The sequence below is a fragment of the Capsicum annuum genome, chromosome 5 (genome assembly GCF_002878395.1).
Source record: "Capsicum annuum cultivar UCD-10X-F1 chromosome 5, UCD10Xv1.1, whole genome shotgun sequence".
NCBI lineage: Eukaryota > Viridiplantae > Streptophyta > Magnoliopsida > Solanales > Solanaceae > Capsicum > Capsicum annuum.
The window spans coordinates 122397663-122403746 of record NC_061115.1 but is presented as its reverse complement, the minus strand read 5'-3'; the positions used below and the strand labels follow the sequence as shown (position 1 = coordinate 122403746).

Sequence of the window (6084 nt, the reverse complement as noted above, 5' to 3'; positions counted from 1 at the left end):
GTCATATTAAAACACCCATGAGTATTTCCCAAAAGAATTCCACCATTATATGTCTTTCTAAGGGTTTTAAAGAACTGAAAGACGAAGAAAATGATGGAAAAAGTTACCTCAATGAAGGAATTTCACCTTAAGCCTTGGGGAAATCACCTCTCTAGGGTTGGGAAATGAAATTTGAGGTTTTTAGACTTAAAATACGGTTGAATCTGATTTAAATACCATCAAAATTTTTGCTACAGCGAAATCCCGCTTAGCCCGGATAGTGCTTAGTAAAACAGTCATAACTTATTACTCTGAATTCGGATTGAGGAATAATTTATTGGTTGGAAAGAGGATTCAGAGATCTTTAATTTGATATATATTAGGATCCCTAACTCTCTATATTCTATGAGATATGGTCATTTGAAGTTGACTCTAATAAAATTCCATATTGAAACTATATCAAAGATAAAGTTTTAAACTTAACTTTATGTTAGGGACATTGTATGACCTTAATTAATAGCTAAAGAAATTTCAAACTAAGTTATTGATATTAGAACTTATGAATAATTAAATTCATGGGGCTTGAGTTTATCTAGACACACCCGAAGGCTAAAATCTTCATCGAAAAATCTAAGGTGACATAATAAATAAAATATTGGCTAATTTGGACCCAAATTAATATTGAGGAATGGAATTAAGAATTTTCATGAATTTTTTTATGAATAATTTAGTAACGACGAAATGGGTCGTCACTTAACTGATTACTATATAGGCACTATAAAATGTGAAAATAAAAGTTTAAGAAAGGAAAACATAACAATAAAACTTTAAGAATGAAAATTATATTTGTAAAGAAAACACTATCATAATAAATTATAAATGAAAGTTACGTTCTTGCTATGTGTGGATATTCAAGAAGTTTAAAGTGGATGTGAAAAATTCCATTAGAATTTTTCATTTTCGAATTCCAAATAAGTTTAGATTAGATCAGTTTTCATAGGTAAGATTTTAATTAATCAGTTTGGTCATCTCCAATTTTCTATTTTGATCCCGATACCTTGAATTTATTCTTCCTTTAAAAATAAACATCATAATAATGTATTCATATTAAATTACCTTAATAGTTTCTCGTTCCCATCATAATCATCCAAATAAATATTTCTTTGAGCAATAAAACTATTATCAAAGGAATATCTAATCTAAACAAAATAAGATTATGTCTCTTTTAGTTCTAGTGTTACAACATTTAAAATAACAATCAAAAAAGATGATCCGATACATCAAAGTACTACTTTGATTAGTATTTTGACAGAAATATAATAATAAAAATAATAATGATGATAATATATATATGTTGTACTTTCTATTATGATTTACATTCTTTTGTCAAAGGCTAAAAAATTGCACTGAAAGATAGTTTAACAAATAAAAGTATGTTCATTAAGCAGGGCGGCTCAAGCATATTCGTGGCCTAAGGAGAAAATCAATCAGAGACCTTAAAATTTTAAGAAAAAATAACTTTCTTTTAATGAACACTATTTTCAAAATTATATAATCGATTGTTTTACAAGGTAGAGTCGCCCCTGTCATTAAAAAGCATAAAATAATAATTTAAGCTAAATTAAAAGTAATTAATTTTTTTGCATGTCGTCTTGTCCAAGTCTCATAATTAATATATCAATGTACTTCATTTATTTCAGTGTTCTTTTCATACTCAACTTTTATCCAAAAATCTCTGTTTGCAAGGTAACAACCACCAACTTCAAAGTTAAGAAAGAAAACAAATGTTGCTACCAATATGTTATTATTGTACATCATATCAAAAATGATACTGAATATTATACTTACAACTGGAACAACTTCACCCAAAAATTTCTGTTTGGAAGGTAACAAAAACCAAATTCAAAGTTAAGACAAAAAATAAATGTCGCTATCAACATATTATTATATATCATGTCAAAAAATATACCGAATATTATACTTATAATTGGAACGACTAAATTTCCATACGAAATCTTGATATTGGACTTTTGTTCCTTTTCTTTCCACTCTAAATCTCTGCATAAAATTTACTTTAACTAAAATAGAAAATAACACACAAAATGATCGATAAATCAACAACTGTCTATATGATATCCTCAACAGTAAACTTAGTACCCTTATCCTATTCAGCAACAATACGTTCCTTAGCCTTACAATCCAACAAAGATTTCCTGTCTTTATCTAGTCTAAGTTTTGTAACAAAGACCTTCGAAGGATGACTATCAACATTCACAATAGATTTATTCTCTTTCTCTCTAGTTGTACGTTCAATGTGGATCACCTATTACTTACCATAAACTTGAACGGGATTTCCATCACGACCTTTGTAGGCCTCATGAACTTTATTGTCTTTCCTTATTGGCTTAGATCTTAGGCTGTACGTTGTATGTAAGTTGGAGGATAACAATGCTCTCATCAGAATATAGTGCGTGCTTGGCGGTGCTGTGAAGTGTACCTTCCCATACTTTTGGCGGGAGGAGGATACTCTTGTATTGTACTTTATTTTTTTTATTTGTGTCTCATCTGCTTTTTGTGAAACTGGAAGCCAACTACTATTTACATTGAATCTTTTATTTAATTGGTTAAAAGCTAGTTTTTTACTTAATAAAGCCAACCAACAGTTGCAATGGTTAGAAAATAGTACGTTAGTTAATCTGGTTACACCCCTTTATATACATTTTATATTTTTATTCATTTTTTGATATTTTAGATATTAAAATCATTAAGAAGGATAGATTAGTAATTTTACTGTAAGTTTTTTTAGTTCATGCTTTTAAGGTTATATAGATTACTTCACTATGATTTCTTACCATGAAAGTCGCTGACCTATGCCTTAACCTTGATCTTCTAAATATTTCTAATTCTAATAGTTCTTTGATCTATTCTTCAAATTCTTTTAGATCTTGATTAGTTGATTCCATTGATGTTGTTTTTATTATATACTCTAGATTAATTATTTCTAATTTACAGGTTATTTGGTTTGAGTCCCGATACTTTTCTCCTATTATTTCTAATTCATCTAGAATTTATATTATTTTTTGTAGGTCTTTTTAATCTTTTATTACTCCTATCTGTTGTATTTCTTTTTTAAAGTTGTATAATTTTGTATCTATTTCTATTAGCATGTAATCTTTTTCTAATTAATCTACATCTAACAATTCTTGTAATTCCTTATGTACTGATAGTTTTTCACTATATTAGCACTTACAATTTTCTCCTTATCACACTTTAATTAATTTTTATGTTTTATGTCATTCGAGTCTTCATCTATTTCACTTGGTTTCTCTTTAAGATATCGGTATTTAGTTAGGGTAGGTATAGTTGTTACTGGGGTTTGAGTAATAGTTTTAGAGAATATTACCCAGTCTCTAGTGAGGAAACATCCTCCGTCATTTTGCAGTAAAAAGTCTAGTCCTAATAAAAAATATATTTTAATATTTAAGTCTCTTGCCAATATTTCATCTAGCTTATATGATGGTTTGTAGAAGCTACTACAAGTATTAACAAACTTATTCGTGTTCTAGGCACATACAGTCTATAAGTATTAAAAGTTCCATCAATTTGCATAGACTCTTGTGGTTTAGGTAGTTCTTTAATTACATGTTGTGGTAAAATTCTAATGTTTAATATACTCTTTGTACTTCCTAAGTCTACTATAACTGAAGTCTCCATTTTATAATCTTGAATTTTTATTCTTGTTAGGACTTTTATAGTACTAACTTTTTTTATCTTCATTACATATCAAACCTTCAAATGATATATTCATTAGTTCTTCTTCTTCACTAACCATTTAATTTGTTTCTCTATTTTATTTTATTTTTTTGAGTTGTATTATTATTTCCTCTAGTTGTAATATTTTTTTTTCTATTGAAGTATTTATAGGTTTATGATTGTCTAGATTGTTTTTTGACTGTTGAATTATTTTTGGTTATTGTTAATTTTGACATTTTTTCCACACAAGTAATGCATTCTTCTATATCACAATTCTTACACTTTACTCTTTAACTTTTACTTGGGAACCAATGAAACTTAAAACACTGATTACTATCTAATCATTTACCTTTTTCAAACTCGTGTTCACAATCTTGTATAATATTAACTAAATCATGATTGTCTAATTCTCTTAAGTCTAATTTTTCTAGTCCTATTTCATTTATTAATTCTTCTCTTTCAGAATCTGAGGAGTTTTGTTCATATTCTTCAGATGAATCTACACTTATTATGGAATATATACTTTCATTATCGGACATGTATTCATCTACATCTATCAAAGTCTCATTAAAATCTTCTATTAGTTTTGCGTTCCTCGTCCTACTAGTATTTCTTTTTGGGAAGGCATTTGCTAGATGATCTATACTTCCACACGTAAGACATTCTAGCTTATTATTATAGGTTCTATTATTATTATATTTTCGTGCATGTTTCTTCTTATTTAGATATGATTTTCTTACTAAGGATTTCCTCAAGTAGTATGGTTTCTTTCTAGGATGATAGTCCCTTTTAGATGGTTTCTTATACTTTTTGTTTTTGTAATCTTGATCATAATTTTGTGTCGTATATGTACTTTTATAGAAGCTTGTCTCACTTTGTTTTAACGACTTTTGTATTTGTATATTTGTACATTTCTCTTGTAGCATTTCTATTATATGTTGTATTCTTTGTTCTATTAACCACTTTACATCTGGGTTGTGTATTACTCCTTCCCGTTTACTCCATCTCTCCTCTATTTCTCTACCTAAGGCTCCTGGTAGTTTGTTAAAAAGTTTCTTTCCTAAATTCTGATCAAAAGCATTTCCAGTAATAGTACAACAGTAGAAATAATCGTTTAAAAATTCCTTAATCTTATGTTGACACCTAATTTTGGTCCTCCACAACTAAGTTTAATTCTGAATTTTTTCAATTTTCAAATAAAATTATAACATTTATTTTGTCTGAATAGAAGCTTTTCGAAATATTTATTTGGGTAATTTTGTTATTTTAAGTAGCGATTATATATTTCGTATTCAATTATATGAGATTATATAATTTGGTTACTCAAACATTTATTTTACGGAATATCAAATTTTAAATCAAAGCCTATCTTGAAAAATAAATTCAAATGGTTGAAATCTTGATTTAAATATAATTCATTCATAAAATAAGTTATTTGGAGAAATACTTGTTTGACTTTATCAAATCAAGAAACCTAGGATTTAATGAGGTATTGATTTATATCGAATTTTGATTCAATGTAGCCAAAATATTAAATTAGACCCGAGTTGAAATTGATTTGGCCAGAATTACAATTTAATTGGTGAATTAATTTTTAATTTGGATAAAATTTAAATTCAATTGGCTAAATTCTCATAATTAGGCTAATTTAACAAATAGCCTAAATTTATAGATCCGTAATCTAATTGGGGTTATTTTATATAACCCCAATTTCTTCCCAATTCATTAAAAAAATACCCAAACCAACCCAATAACATACCAGCAACCCCACACCTCCACTACTCAAGCCCATTACTGGCGGACCCAGACCAAATATTAACCCTTACAATCCCCTTTCCTTGACCTATTTAGCAAGAACGTACAACAATAATAGCTAGCCTTCAACCAGTGTACAAGCCCCATATAACAACAGTAAAACAATAATTTCAACACCAGCGAATAGCGATTTCAACACACCAACAACCCCTACAACAACAATACGATGGTGAAAGACCAGAATCCAACAAACGGACCCAAACAACGACAAAAACCTAACCTAACTCAGTGAAATTCCATACCATTAACAATAATTTCAACAACCAAATTTCCCTCTAAATACCAAAACTTTATCCTGTTCTCAATTTTTGAATTTCAAATTCGCACTAAGATAGTACAAAATCCAGCTCAACATTGAAATATCTCTCATTAAACATTTTCAAAATTGCCCTTCTATTTTTTCCCACATCAGTTGGAGCATAAATTTCAGCCCAAAGTTTCTTCTATAAAAAACTGATGATTGAGCTGAAAAAGACGAAGTCTTGAAAGGTGGAAAACCCTTTGACCAAAAACACAGTCCATTTTTTTAGTAAAAAA

The 6084-nt window shown here is 28.5% G+C and overlaps 1 pseudogene; it reads right to left on the bottom strand.

The window, feature by feature from the left end:
* Positions 1-2104: 2104 nt before the first annotated feature.
* Positions 2105-3414, bottom strand: LOC107871864 (annotated as a pseudogene).
* Between the last annotated feature and the right edge of the window lie 2670 nt (positions 3415-6084).